Source organism: Sitophilus oryzae, unplaced genomic scaffold (assembly GCF_002938485.1).
Source record: "Sitophilus oryzae breed Bouriz unplaced genomic scaffold, Soryzae_2.0 scaffold_177_pilon_pilon, whole genome shotgun sequence".
In the NCBI taxonomy this organism is placed as follows: domain Eukaryota; kingdom Metazoa; phylum Arthropoda; class Insecta; order Coleoptera; family Curculionidae; genus Sitophilus; species Sitophilus oryzae.
In genome coordinates, this window is record NW_022146479.1 from 8,021,899 (window position 1) to 8,038,518 (window position 16,620).

At 30.6% G+C, this 16,620-nt stretch overlaps 1 protein-coding gene and 1 long non-coding RNA gene across 6 annotated transcripts in view; one reads left to right on the forward strand and one right to left on the reverse strand.

Moving 5' to 3' along the window:
* Positions 1-6,462: 6,462 nt before the first annotated feature.
* On the reverse strand, positions 6,463-9,632 carry LOC115882351. 2 transcript variants are annotated; one of them, XR_004050181.1, is made up of 7 exons: positions 9,552-9,632; positions 8,347-8,624; positions 8,153-8,292; positions 7,913-8,062; positions 7,451-7,576; positions 7,127-7,258; positions 6,463-6,850 (listed from the first exon to the last, which is right to left on the reverse strand). It is a non-coding gene; the product is annotated as an uncharacterized LOC115882351 (long non-coding RNA). The 2 variants fall into 2 exon arrangements; XR_004050180.1 differs by having other exon boundaries at positions 6,464-6,850; positions 9,487-9,626.
* Positions 9,633-16,188: 6,556 nt separating this feature from the next.
* LOC115882318 (small conductance calcium-activated potassium channel protein) overlaps positions 16,189-16,620 on the forward strand; it is an 84,070-nt gene continuing 83,638 nt past the window's right edge. For all 4 annotated transcript variants that reach the window (XM_030900319.1, XM_030900315.1, XM_030900316.1 and 1 more), the window contains exon 1: positions 16,189-16,367. The gene's annotated coding sequence lies outside the window, so the exon portion shown is untranslated. The remainder of the gene's footprint in view (positions 16,368-16,620) is intronic.

Consider the following 16,620-nt stretch of genomic DNA (forward strand, 5'->3'; position numbering starts at 1 on the left):
ATAATTTATTATATAAATTTATTCTCTTATATTAATGTTATACCAATAAATCAGTGAAATTAATCAAAAAGTCATATTTTATTATTATATAATTTATTTTTTTTTATTATTATATAATATAATTTTTTTTAGTATCCTTATACTTAATATAATTACTGTTGTTAATATTTACTGCCAATCATATTTTTACACAAGTAATTTTCTAATATACTAACTGTTATATTTTTTTAATTCTTATTAGTTTTAGTTAACAACCTATAGAATTTCCAGATTATCGCAGTTCTTTGGTATATTTTACTTGCGTAAAAGCGTCACTATATAATGTGGCAATGTGAATACATAATTTTTTTAATGGACATCAAAACTTTGTAATGTTCTTGCAATTGACAGTTCATTTTGCTTTCAACTGTTTCTATAAATTGGTTAGATATATTGTATATAGCAGATTTTTTTTCTAGAAAATTAATAATTACAGTTCAAAAAAGGCTAATTTTATTTTGCAACGTTTTCATTAACAAATTACTTTTTTTATTAAAACAACTAAATTATTATCTAATGCATTTAGTCAGTTTATTTAGTCGGTTTCACAACGCCAATGTTCTGTTTAATAAATTATAGTTTGTGGTAAATGTATTCATAGAGCTACTTCTAAAAATTAAACTCTAGAAGTTTATAATTGATTATTATAAGCACATATTAACATATAATTAACTAATGTATATAGGTAATTTAATTTTTTAGTTATATATTTTTAAGTAATAATAAATTTTAAATAGTATTAATAAAAAATACTGTTTAAAATTCATTAATAGATATTTTTTAGAAAGGTATATTTAATAAATTTAGTTACATTAATTAATTATTATGATAATAAAATATAGAGTCTATTAGTTATAACGTCGATGGATTTGTTTCTCTAGTGCATATGCAGCCAACAACAATGGTTTAATTCTGTATGCCCGACGTCTGGCGCCGGCGTCTCGCCGCACACTGGTTCGTTTACTCATATAAAGTCATACATTACTTTTCATTGATTTAATAAAATACCGGGTTTGGCCAGGTACGTTCATAAAGACGAACCAGTGTGCGGCGAGACGAGGACGCCAAACGTCGCTAGGAAATCGCACCATTAGACACTGTTTGGAACGGAACATTTAATTTTTTAATTAACAAGTGGGGTCAAAGTGAGACGCGCACAGCGTCCAAGTGTAATGTATGTTACGGTCAAAGTATAAAAAAAATATATATATATATATATATATATATATATATATATATATATATATATATATATATATATATATATATATATATATATATATATATATATATATATATATATATATATATATGTTACGGTTAAGGTCCGATGTCCGGTTAATGTCGACATTACCCGGTTAATCTCGAGAATAACACACAACAAAACAACCAAAAACATAACCTAACCCAAACATTAACATGTTAATGTCGACATTTACCGGGCATCGGACTTTAACCGTAACATATATATATTAACACAGACGAGTGTGTGTATGCGTGTATTATGCTTATACAACACGCACGGAAGGTAGGTATTATAATAAATAGTACCTACTATTCTGTGCGTGTTGTGTGTCATAAAACATCCATAACACACACACAGTAGGCTTTTGTAATTTAACATATAAAATGTTATGTAACCCCTGTTGATTTTTTTAATATTTAATAAATCTGTGTTAAATAGAATCCTGTTTTTCATTTCTTATAATTATAAAAAGTTATACTACAGTGGCGCCCTCTTGCGGCAAAAGGCTGAAACTAAATTTATTGTTCAGTGTTTTGTCGCGAGAGGGCGCGTACGTAGCGCCCTCTGGTGGCTAAAGGCTGAACTAAAATTGCGAATGTGCCGCCCTCTTGCGGCAAAACATTGAACTAAAAAGTAAGTTTCACCCTTTTGCCACCAGAGGGAGCCACAAAAATAAATTTTTGAGCGACGGTGGCGCCCTCTTGCGGCAAAATGCTGAAACTAAATTTTTAGTTCAGTGTTTCGTCGCGAGAGGGCGTGTGTGGGGCCCTCTGGTGGCTGAAGACTGAACTATGTGGCGCCCTCTTGCGGCAAAAGGGTGAAACTAAATTTTTAGTTCAGTGTTTTGTCGCGAGAGGGCGCGTGTGAGGGGCCCTCTGGTGGCTACAGGCTGAATTAAAACAGCATATGTGGCGCCCTCTTCCGACAAAACATTGAACTAAAAATTTAGTTTCATCCTTTTGCCACCAGAGGGCGCCACAGTCGTATTAATTTCTGTGAGCGTCTGTGGCACCCCTAGTGGCAAAAGGATGAACTTTAAAAAAATAAAACAACCAAATGTCTGCAAAATGTATTTATTTTATTTTTTAAGTTAACAAAAAGGATGTCAGGTTGAAGTTTTATATTTAGGTTTTTTGGTCTAGGTCAGTGTATATTTTATACATTGGGGATAAAGAAGTCTTGTGTTGGTGTATGATCACATATACATACAGTAGTATGTGTTGAACTATACACGCACACTACTGTGTGGATATGTCGTAAACACACCCATACTTCTGTACGTATATGCGTTTAGTACACGTGTGGTACACGTACAGACCCGTGTACTAAACACACACGTAGAGGAGTGTGGGTGTGCCAAACTGCAACACAACTTCCATGGCTGTACCGACAAAAAAACAATGCGGCATATGGAAGTTCCTCCAACGCCGCTTTGGTTCCAGGCTCGGTGCAGCCAGAAGAAGTTTTTCTTACCCGCTACAACTGTAGCGGATAAGGCCAACTACGCAAAATTCTGTGGAATACTAACTAAAAGGATTGTACAGCAGTGCGACTATAACAGTAACGATCCAAAGTATATGACACGTATGTGACAGCTTGCTGGTTCATGGGACTCTATCGATGCTGCCGATGCCGCCCTATTCTCTGGATCGCTAGAGCCAGAGGTTTTGCACTGTAAATAAGTTTTTGAAAATTTACTGTAGGCAAGGCCAACTGAGAAGGAAAAGATATTAGTAGGCTGAAATCGACTTATAAATGGCGTAAAAAAGGTAAGTAGTTGTGGCAGAATTTATAGAACTCTTCAGGTACGTAGTACTTTTCAGATTTAATACCGTATATGATCGAAAAAAATCGGCGTCAGCGATGACTATGAAATGAAGATCGTTGTCATTTTATATGTATATTTATATGGGAAATGTCATCGATCGTCATTTTTCAGCCAACTGGACGCCATTTGTTTTCGATCATATGGTATAAAAAATACCTTGTGATTGAAGAAAAATGGCATTACAGTATGTGTAAATTATATACAGAGCGAGTCTTAAATAGGTGCAAATACTTTCAGGGCTGCTCGATAAAAAAACATATTTTCTCTTTACCGCATTTCAAATAAGTCCAAAATAATTGAGTTACTTTGAAAATTCCCAAAAAGATGATTTTTTGCTTAAATTTTAGAGAACAACGGCCTACGGTCTAGTCGGCCGCTGCTGGCACGTATACGTAAACGTAAAGAATCTTTTACGTGTATAAAAAATAAAAAATATTAGAAATGCGCATGCGTACGTAAACGTTTATACGTGTTTGTAGTCTGTACCGTTGTTCTCTTTTGAGAACCACTGGATCTTTTCTGGGTTTTCTTTCTTGTAAATTTAATCTACTACCTATGTTGTTATATAATGAAGAAATTATGTTATTTAACTTAAATCCAAAAAAAAATCCAAAATTTTTTTCAAAAAATTTCAAATTGTCAAAAAAAAATTGCCAAGAGGACTTCATAAGCGTGTTTCTGAGGCCGAATATACTCTCGCTAAAAATATTTGCATTTATTATATTATGAAAATCTGTTTTTTAACTAAAAATTTGCCCCCCCCCCCCAACAAATTCCAAAATAATGTTCAAAAAATTCCAAATTTTCGAATTTTTTTTCGCGAAAAAACCTCATAAACGTGTTTATGGGGTCAAAATATACCACCCCTCACAATATTTGCACTTACGGTATATATTAGAATCACCCTGTTTATCAGACTCACCCTGTATATATTAGAATAAATATCTCAAACTATAAGAATAGTTTAATTCGAAACTTGATACACATGGCAGACGTTTATTCATGCTATTCGAGACAGAGTTTTGTAGATAAATGATTTGTTTGTTAACGTTGTTAGAATTGTAAATTATGAATAGTTGTTGAAGTACTACTATAGCTAAAAATTAATTTTCCTTCGCTTTTCTTCCTCAATAATTACACAACGTAGTATCGCTGATCGTTCCTGCGGATCTTCGGAAGAAAAGCTCAGAAAATTACAATTGATCTTCCTTTCAGGTAAGTCGATCAATTTATTAATTTCATAAGGAACACAGTGTACCAAATAAATGAAAAAAATTCTGGTTTTTCTTAAAAAACTTAAATGCGCTTAGAAATACGAAGAAGTAGTGAGCTACACCTCAATCAAATTTTCCTAAAGGTAAATGTCACAATAGATCTGTAAAGTCGCCGTGATTAATCCCAGTCCTATACATTTTACATTCTACCTATATTTTAACCGTAGAACCTAAAAACATAATAATATACAGAATGGTCCATATAAAAATACAGCTTTAGTATTTTTTATTAATTTGGAACACTGTATCTTCTGAAAATAATTTTAAATTGTAGCTCTAGTAGTCCTTTAACTACTCCAACAGTTATAATTTTTAAAAATCAAACAATTTAATTACAATAACACTTCGTCCGAATAGCCCTTTTCACTGCCAAAAAATTCTATGATTAAGTGTGCTTACAGAATAGTAAAATTATTATTATAAGAATTGCGGCAGAATTTTCGTAACTAGAATGAAACAATATTATATATACGTTATAGAACTTTCGTCTCGCATCAAAATCGAGTTTGTCTATGAGGCTGCCACAGACCCGGCTTTGATGCGAGAGGAGACTCTTCTAGAGCGTACAATAATGCTTTGCTACTACCCTTTACTACCTAAAAGTCAATGCCCACTTGGTATGGACCTAATAATGAATAATGGGTTTTCCACAAAATATGTATAAAAATTTCTAAAATAAATGCACTGTATAATGTATACTAAATCTCTAAAAGCAATGCAGTGTATACTGAAAAAAACATTAAAATGTGTATTGAGAGATAATTAAATGTATTCATATTGCTCATATTGTTTTACCGAAATAAAATTTAATTGGCTTAAGTGTGCCATTCCTACATATGTTAAAATATAATTTTATTTATCTATTACTGCATTTAATTACTTTAATTATCAGCTATAAATTGTATAACTGTACTGACCTAAAAAAATAAACCAATACAAAGAGATATGAAAATATAAAAGTTGCAATAATACAAGAATAAAAGTAGTGTTTTTGTAGTAATAAAGTAAATTAGCATGGATTTTACTTAACAAATATAAGTGCTCCAGTTGAATTTAATCGTTTTTAATAAAATAAAACGAATATAAATACATATAAAAAGTAAAGTGTATGGGCATACAGAATTGCACCATTGATGTATCTTTGGTTGCATACCCACTAGTTTTTCGACGTTATAACCACAAAACAGATACAAATTTGTATCTGTTCTGTGTTATTTTTAGCCCTCCATAGTTATAACTATAATAGACTCTATATTTCATTAACAAAATAATTAACTAATGAAACTTAAATTATTAAATATACCTTTCTAAAAAATACGTAATAATAAATTTTGAACAGTATTTTTTAATAATACTATTTAAAATTTATTATTACGTATAAATATATACTTAAAATTTAAATTACCTTCGTTAGTTAATTAGATGTTAATATAATATGGTCTTTTATTGAAAGTTTACCCCGAACCAGCTTATGATAAACGATTAAAAACATCTAGAGTGCTTATTTTAATTTTAAAAAAGTAGCTTTATGAATACAAATATTACAAAATATAATTTATTAAACAGAACATTGGCTTTAAAACCAACTAAATAAACTGAGTAAATGTAATTAGATAATAATTTAGTTAGTTAAATTAGTTGTTTTAATAAAAAATAAGAACGTTTTTAATGAAAAATGATTCTTAATTAAAACTTAAAATTAGTCTTTGTATCCCAAGGGGAACTAAGAAATTAAATAAAAAATCTGTTATGCCCTAAATATATCTAACCAATTTATAATACAATTTTAAAAACCTTAAAAATAATGTATTCATATTGCTACATTATAGCCTGCTTTTGCGCAAGTAATATATACCAAAAAACTGTGATAATCTGGAAATTCTATGGGTTCTTAATTAGAACCAATTTAAAAAAAAATATTATATTATATCCTTGTTTATATTATATGTATAGCTAATATTATATAGTTATATAGCTAAAAATTATTGTAAAGTCGTGCATTATTTAACCAAACAAATATTTTTTATCTTATGAAATATTACTAAAAAAATTCTAAAGATTAATAAAAAATTAGATTTTTAATTAAAAAAATAATAACAATAAAAAATACAAACCCCCATTTATAGAAAATTGGTTTACCCATTATACAAAAAATATTTGAAGACAATACCAAGCAGCATACATCAACGTTTTAAATAAAATTCAAAGCATGATTTTAGAAATAACAGATAAATTATAAGCTATATAACTTTTTCTGTAGTACAGTACACATTTTTAACGTCATATTCAGATTATCAAAGTTTTACAACAAACCAGAATAAAAATAGATGCCTATTATACGCATAATATTCAGAAGCGACATTTTGGTGTATGGTGAAGGAGCAAGACCAATTTTTGCTAAATCCTGTTGAAGACGAGTAGGAGTAGGATGGAAGCAACAGTCAGAAGCAGCAAAATAAATACCTACAAGTAAAAATACTATAAGTAACAAGTTCTATAATATATTCAAGTAAAATGGCAGATGCATTTTTTTTATTTTTTCATTATGCATATTATATGTTTTTTGTCCTAGTTTATTATACTTCTCATAAATATAAAAGCTGAATTACACGTATCCATGCAGTTGCGGGAGCCAGTTTTACTGCATTTTACTGTAACGCCGGTGCTGACGTACCAGTGAACCAGCGTACTGGATACGTGTAAATCAGCCTTTAGTATAAAATTAAAAATATTTTTTACTTTTAAGAATCCTGGTAGCTGTATCAATTACAAGATTTGTGAAAAAGTCAAGATAATCTACTGCTGCTGTTCCATCAACATAATACGGGAGTTTCCAGCCAGTGTTAGATATTATATGTTATTGTAGTATTCCTTAAAATAAAATAAATAAATAAATATTGCCTTTCTATAACACTATAACATGTTTAAAAAAATAATTAAAGAACAACTTAAATTAAACATAATGATACAATCATTAAACTGTCCAAATCAGGATTGGTGTTAAAAAGTTATTGGTTTGGTTTGGCTATGGTGTTAAAAAGTTAAATAAAATTATCAACTTACATTTCTTACACAAAGTTGCCACTTCCAGATTGTTTCAGGCTCAGACAATCTATTTTAAGTGTGTTACTGTTGTTACATCGTGAAATGAGAGAACTATTTAGACCATAACCCATAATGCAGTATTTCCTAAAATAAAAGATATAATTAATTTCCAGCTTTATTCATAACATATATTATTTATTACAGTTGGAGGTTGGAACCTTTGGTGTACAACAGCAAATTAAAACACTAATTCACCACAATACACCAAAATACTTTACTTTGGCACTGGACGCGCGTTTCGTTAACCAGTTCGTTAGTCCATTGCAAAAGTAAAGTGTCTTGTGGTAAATTAGTGTTTTATTTTGCATATGATTTAAATAAAACGGTTAGTAGTAGATGGAATTATAAATACTAAAATAATATTCAAATTATCTAAATCTAATCAATATAATTTTTACAGAAGATTAAATTTGAACTTACATTTTTTAGAAACAAATTCCAGATTAATTTTTATTGCTTCATTTTTTTAGATTGCTTCACAAGTTGGACAATCTACTGAAATACTAAGACGTAATATCATCTAAAGCATGATAGAGGCCAACCAAGAAAGTTTAGAATACAATATATTCCCTGAAAAAAAATCCAAATAAAATTTACTTAACCAAAATAATAATAGCAACAGTAATGAGTATCAAACAATTAGAAATCAATTAAACTTACATTTATAGAAAGAATATTCATCTGAAGAAAAGTGCTTCCTCATATTGAGCACAGTATTGACCGCTCGTAAAATGTCTGCATGTCTTCTCAAAAAGATTAAACCTTCCCGCCAGACTTAACCATATTGATCAGCAATTCAACTGAAAAAAAATCTAAATAAGTATCTGCATACTAGTAAGTTGTTTAAAAGCTACCTTATAAATGTTCCAAATATTTCCACTGTTTTAAACACTTAGTTTAAACACATATTTATTCAATCCTTCCATCATCTCAATTTCATGAAAGTTCGGGAGATATTCCAGGTCTCCTTTTCGGAAGAAGGCAGCGTCGTGCTTTGGAGCGTCACCCTTTGATCCAATCCGTCGGGACACCACCTTACGTAAATTTCATCTGCCATCGAGCATAATTAGTAAGATCCCTGGCGGTTCGGTAGCTGGGCAGCAGTGTGCTGATGTGTGATATTAAATCTCGTCTAAAAAGAAATGAAAAAACACTGTAAGGTCTCAAATTCATAAAAGATAACCTTATCACAATCAAAAATTCCAAAAAAATCTCGTATCAAAAATATCGGTATTATACTTTATTTATACTGTTATATCGCCATACAAGTACAAAAAAAAACATAATCAATGTTATTTATAAAGATATAAGTAAAAATATTTAATAGATAAGATGAGGTATTAAGAAAACTACATAACATATTTCATATCGAAAAATAAAAACTACCTAGATAAAAATCACCCTATAGGTATATCCCTAAATATTAATTAGACTCCATAACGATTCGACAATAAAAAATAAAAATTGAAATCAAGAACGTACACACATTTTAAAGAGACTGAAGGACATACAAACAAGAATTTTCCAAAAACAGTGTAGGTACATCAAAACAAGCATTTTATTATAAAAAAACACAAAAATTAAGCAGCCAGGCGACAAAAAATGTAGAATGTAGAATTTTTTCGACTAGAATGTTAAAAAGAAGTAGAATGTTAAAGTTATTACATAATATAAACGTTTTCAATAAACATTAAACAACATGGGAGATATTTAATTTTGGAACTTCAGAACAATTTCAAAGTGATAATAAGACCTTTTAGGATACTGCATTAGTATACGTTTACATATTAAAATTATTAACCGTAATTGTTCTTTTCTTTATAAAATTCAGAAACATTTAAAAAACTTTAGCTCGCCATTACATAATAGATTATACAACCGAGAATTGAAAATATAATTAAGACGAGATAGGCGAAGACGCCATAACGGTTAGAAGATTATAAAAAATGTTAATCAACATATAATGAGATATAAGGCAAATATCGAGCACCCACTTTTTAGAGAGGCTGATCGATGCACAAACAAGAATTTATGAAGAAATAGTGTACACAAAACTCACTTTTTATTAAGAAATCACAAAATTTTAAATGCCGGCGATAAAGAGATAAAGATCCCTCGGCATTAAAAATGAACATGGGCGACATCAATTTCCGGAAGTTATCATGACATATGCTTGACCAATAAGAAAGAAGTATTTCATGTAGCAAAAATCATAGCAATCTTTGTTAACAATAATTTTATTATAAATATGCACAGTAGGTTAAAATAATAAAAAGTGGGTCAAAGTAATGCTGTAATAAATGGTATTTATATAGAACTGAAACATTTAATAAAAAAAATTTCTGACACAAAGTAAAGGGCAATATTTATAAATACACCAATGAAAAAATGTAAAATACATGAATGAGAATACTACGCGAATCGTATATTTATATAATTCTTTCTGTACTGAGTTGCATTATCCGTAAGATTATTACAGCCATTATAATACCTCTAATCATGGTATAAACTGTTTTAAAGATTTTCCACCATAAGTATACCTATCCGTTCGCCAGTATTTCTTCAGTCTCCCTTTTATATATGATACATTATATAATATACGTTACATTGCACTGAGGCATTTCGAATGCCCTCCAACACCTATAATGCTCACACGTTCACATTTAATGATTATTCACAAAAAATATATATAAAATACAAATACTCCAAAAAGTATTCCATTTGCAGGATTTTGATTACCGAATTAATAAAAAATGTCGAAACTGATGTTAAGATGAGTCATTTTCTGATAAACTAAAAGGTTTTTTGATAAACGATTTTTGTTTCTGATAAACTAAAAAATTTGATTTGTCAATCCATTAGCAAAATAAAACACTAATTCACAATAATACACCAAAACGCTCTACTTTTGCACTGGACGCGCATTTTCGTAACTATGTTAGCATCATCAACAGATGATTAAAACTGTTTTTGAGTTTTAATGATTAGCGAGACGCGTGTCCAGTGCAAAAATAGTGTTTTGATGTATTGTGGTCATTTTATTTAGTGTTGTATTCTGTTGTTGGTTTGGTTCAACACCAAAGATTCCAACCCTCAACTGTATTGTCAATCCAATCACAGAATCCAATATCACAGTCCAATATGAGCTTCTTTTTGCGACTGGATAACGAATGACATGATAACGTTGACTTTATGTTTGTTGCCCTCAAAATCACGCAACCAGTAATACTACTAGATGACAGTTATAACACTATCTGTCCATATTATCTTTTCAGTTTTCAGACAACCCTAAACATACCCCAAATCCGTTCTAAAGCTAAATTATCTCTTTTACATATGAAAAAATAAATTCTACTGTAACTTCTGTCTATCATCTGCCGTAAATAGGTATATCTTAAAAAAAGGTCATTGTCATTACAACAGGGTTTTATTTCAAGAACGATTAGAGTAATTTCTCTAGGGTGATAGATTGCATGCTGCATTTAATTCTTTTACGTAGTGTGTATAATTCTAATTTCGTTATGATATATAGAATTATTAAATGTTGGCCTTCAATTTATTTTCAGATATCAAATTACATAGCAAATATGTCAGTTGAAGAAATGTATTTTTATATATATTTAAATATTTAAATCATAGAAGTAATGGCTAAAAACTAATAGTATAGTATCATGTACAGGGCGATTTTGTAACTTAAAATATATATTTTTTTTCATTGCCAATTGTAAATGAAAGATATTTTTTATCTATGTTTTACCCCGAAAAATTAATAATAATTGATAATATATAAGAAATTAATTATAGTTGATAATTAATAAAATTGAGATATTTTATTGGAAAATCTGGTTTTTAATAAGCATCAGTTATCGAGCTTAAATATTAAAATCTCTGAAATATCATAATTAATCTAGAAAAAAATGCAATTAAAAATCCTGAAAATTATGAAGGAAAAAGTGAAATCGATTAAAGTTAAAAATAAGCTCAGTATTTATATTTATTTCATAGAAAATACGTTAAATTCTTCCTTGACATAGAACGCTACTAACCTGGATTGTAGTGAGTGTCTTTATTTCTATCGATCCACTATTGAAAGGATCAATTTGTTCAATTTTAATATTTTATACTCAAACTTAATACGTATCTAATGGAATCTATGTAATATGTCTCATACATATATTTCTGAAAATTTAAAAGAAAATCAAAATAATTCAAGCTTTTTATCCTATCGAAGATAAAATTTATTGGCGTGAAAAATATATTTTTATAATAAAATTTTTGACGCGTCATAAGCGTAATTGCGGCAGTCTATGAGCTATAAAGCATTAACAATTTAATTTTACGCTTTTTGAGCATCCAGTGACAAACAACAAATGCCGTATATATTTAATTATAATTTTTAACAAAAATGAGTTTAAAATTTAACGATGAAAAAGCAAAACATTCGAGTTTTGAGTGTTACGATATTTAGTAAACATCAAAAATAAAAGGGAAAATAAGGTGGAGGTAGTAAAACAAATAAAGCGGAGGTATGAGAGGCGAACTTATTTGTATTTGTCTTGTGGAAACTCTAAATATTGTAATCCGTATTAGCATTTTTATGAAAAAGTTTGATGAATAGACTCAAAGAAGAAGAAGTCTACTTTTACGAAGAGGAGAACAGTTTGATAAGAAACCTATATTTTCGTATAAATATTAATAAACAATTATAGTATATACACTCATAGATCAGAGTGTAGAATATTGAATTTGTATTTCTTTAAAATTTCTTGTATTTTTTAGAAAACTTTATAGAACTGCAAGTTTAAATAAAATTTTCTCAGAATATTTCCTCGGTTACTGCAATATGTAAGGGCTTGCAATTTTACAACTTCGTACATGATCTACATTTTTAATTATCTTATCAATAACCATGTTTTCTAAAAAGTTTTCTAAAATAACTATTTTTGTTCTGGGAAAAAACTATTAGATATATTTCTAGGGTTGAAATTACAGTACCCTTAACATAGTTGCACCTATTCAAGGGATACCCTGTATAGACTTTATATTAAATTAAACGAATTCTATTTCATTGCTATATGCTCAGGGTGAATAGTGCAGGGGTGTTTTTCTAGGATATGTATTTTATTTGAATTTTCGTTTAAATTGACTTTAATTGCAAAAATTAAACTGCATAAATTCATAATTATCCTAAAATTTAATGAACTTTTTATCATATTTTTATTCTATATGAATCATAAACTTACGATTTTTTGTCTAGTTCTTTAATATTAACACGAGTACTACCATGAATTTAATGACAATAATTTTGAAAATCTTATTATTATACAGGACGAGTCTTAAATAAGTGCAAATATTATCACGGCTGATAGATATAGATAAAACAAACATATTTTCTCTTTGTCGTTTGTCAAATCACGAAAATTTAAGAAAAAAAATATTTTTTGGTAAAATTTTGAGAACCACTGTATTTTTTCTGGGTTTTCTTTCTTGTAAATTTAATCTACTACCTATGTTGCCATATTATGAAGATATGTTTATTTATTTAAAATTTTTGAAAATATTAAAAAATTTTCAATTTTTAATTTTTTTTTTTGCGAAAAAAACTCATTGTCGTGTTTCTGAGATTGTAATATACTACCCCTAAAAATATTTGCACTTATTTAAGACGTATCCTGTATAATGTATCAAACAAACCTGAATTTTAATCTTGAGTTTAAAAAAAATGCTTAAATATGCATAAACGTTTGTTATACCGGGTGCGTCTCAAAAGTGGCTCACAACCAAACCAAACCAAACCCCTATAACTTTTTTATTTTTTTTAGATAAAAATAAACGAGATTTGGTATGTTAGTATATGACATAAATTAGGATTGATTGACGTATTCAATTGTTTTTGGTCACTTCCTGTTTCACCTACAACTTTTGATTTTTAAATGGCCCCTCGGTATTTTTTTACTTTATTCGATACAAAATAACACTCTGAATAGAATGACATATAATATGTCAACTGTTAACATTTTCGCATATGGTTTCTTTGAAATTATAACTTGCGGTTCATAACGAAAATTTGACTTGAAATACCAAGTGTGTGGTATCAAATTAATTGTAAAAAAATGCTTTTTCCAAATATGCTAATGAGCCACCCTCGTTCCATTTGAAAAAATTGAGATATGATACGATTTGAGCATTTTCTAACTGGCCAGGACTAGACATTAAAAGCATTAGACGATCAAATCTATTTTTCCAAGGTTCCTTGATTAAGAGAATTAGTGTTTTTAACATAGCCAGGACATTCTAGATTAAATTTTAAAATAAGATTTTTTATCAAGCGAGAATGAAAAAAGGATATTTCCTTGTTGCTAGACACAAAACTTGGAATCGTTGCACTGGTAATTGGACGAAATCAGAAATGCAATAAGTTTTCTGTCTAGCCGGGCTTAGGAAAATGCCAGAAGGGCTTTAACAGCATAACAGGCTTTTTGCCTGATCAACAACCATTGTAAGGATTAGATTTTAAAATAAATTACACAGCTTAGCTATATTAGCACCTTCTAAACTAAATCAATATTCTAAAGATTCAGTGTCTTTTATTTAATTTTATTAGAGCTTCCAAATATTAATTTTTAAAATACACAACTATGGCATATGTATACAGTTATGTATTTTCTGATATACCCACATACTCAGAAACTTATTTTACTGTATGTATGTATGAGCTTTGAAGTTTAAAACAGCTGACACATTTCTTGGAGATCAGCAATATTTCCCTGGTAAGTTTCATGTTGTAAGTTTAATCTGTCTTAAAGTAGTTTTAAGAAATTTACATCACATACTCTGCCTATATTTACATACGATTTATTCAAGTTTCTACGTGAAAATTTCCTTCCAAAGATATTGGTAACTGGCAACTAATTTAAAATGATAATACATCACATGCTTTGTTCCTTTTAGTTATTCAAGTTGTTACACCGTTGTTAGTTTAGTTATACAAAGACTTTACTAGGAAGCAAAGTAGTAGCTGGAAAAACAATATTTTTCTTTTGAAATATTTCACTAAGGAATTTTGGAGATCAAGCTGTTTCCCAGCAACTACGGCGAATTTTTTTCACGAAACTCTCAATAAAGTTAGGATAGTCTTGTTTGTCGCATTTAACGAGACCTATTGGCAAGAAGATCTTTGGAGAGGAACAAATAAAAGTTAAAATTTCGGTAAATATGTGGGAAAATAGACATATTATCCTGATCCTGAAAAGGTCTTATGATAATGTTACCGCGCACAGTGTTGCCAAAGGTTAACATCTTGAGTCTGCATTTAAGAAGAATCTCTTTCGCTGTCAATAAAGTTAGGGATAGTCCTTTTGGTGGCTTTTATTCACACCCGTAGATGAATATTTTCGGCGAGGAACAAGCAAAAAGTGGAAATTCCGGTTAATCTGCGGGAAATTGGAATTATCCAGTGTAACCTTCTGATCCTGAAGATGTACTATGATACACACTGATTACACACTGTTGTAACTGATCGACTAAAGAAACACATGGCGAAAACCGAGTCTTCATTGAAGAAGACTCTCTTTCGCTGTCAATAAAGTTAGGATAGTCCTTTTAGTGGCATTTATCGACACCCGTAGATAAAGATTTTCGGCGAGGAACAAACAAAAAGGAGAAATTCCGGTTAATCTGTGGGAAATTGGAATTATCCAGTGTAACGTTCTGATCCTGAAGATGTACTATGACAATGCCGTAAAACTTTTTCTGCACTTTTTTACCAAAGGTTGTTATACACTGTTGTAACTGATCGACCAAAGAAACACACGGAGAAAACCGAGTCTTGATTGAAGTAGAATCTCTTTCGCTGTCAATAAAGTTAGGAGAGTCCTTTTGGTGGCTTTTATCCACACCCGGAGCTGAATATTTTCAGCGAGGAACAAGCAAAAAGTGGAAATTCCGGTTAATCTGCGTGAAATCGGAATTATCCAGTGTAACGTTCTGATCCTGAAGATATACTATGATAATGCCATTGTGCACTTTTTTACCAAAGGTTGTTACACACTGTTGTAAGGGATCTACCAAAGAAACACATAGCGAAAACAGAGTCGTGATTGAAGGAAAATGGATTTCACTGTCAATAAAGTTAGAATAGTCCTTTTGGTGGCTTTTATTCACACCCGTAGAATATTTTCGGCAAGGAACAAGCAAAAAGTGGAAATTCCTTTTGTCGACACCCGTAGATGAAGGTTTTCGGTGAGGAATTAACAAAAGTGGAAATTCCGGTTAATCTGCGGGAAAATGGAAGTATCCAGTGTAACGTTCTGATCCTGAAGAAGTATTATGATAATGCCATTGTGCACTTTGTTACCAAAGATTGTTAAACACTGTTGTAACTGATCTACCAAAGAAACACACGGCGAAAACCGAGTCTGGATTAAAGAAGAATCTCTTGCGCTCCCCATAAAGTTAGGATAGTCCTTTTGGTGGCTTTCGTCGACACCCTTAGACGAAGATCTTCGGAGAGGAACAAACAAAAAGTGGAAATTCCGGTTGGCCCGCGGGATAATGGAATTATCCAGTGCAACGTCCTGATCCTGAGGGAGTCCTACGGCACTGGCATCGCAATTGAGGCGGCGCAAAAGGCGTCGCGGTGCCGTATACCGGCGTCGGAACTACGAGCGTGTGTAGTCTAGTCGTGGATTCGGTAACAGAGCGGTTCAATTTTCGCGGCCGACAAAAAAATCGTCTTCTTTCTTCAACGCCCGTGCTATTTTTTTCTCGCCCGAACATGACAACTTTCTGACATGTTGCGATCCTTTGCAGTGCCAGTCGACCGCCTCGGCAGGGGAACCCCCGCACTTAACAGTAACAAACATCATGAATAAAGGTAAATTCCATGTATTTTTCCCTGTTTTTACGAAAATAGTCGCGTCAACTACACCCCGGAGCCAGTTGACAACTTGGAAAACTTTTTCCAAGTGGTCACGTGTCAACTTCAATGGGCCTATCCCCACCACTTTCGCGCAGTTTTATAACCTCATATTTCACTAACATTATTTATTACCCATAAATCTGCAATTATTTGTGTCGCCAGATTATAATTGTTGTACCGCACAACACAAAGAAACATGCATTTTCAA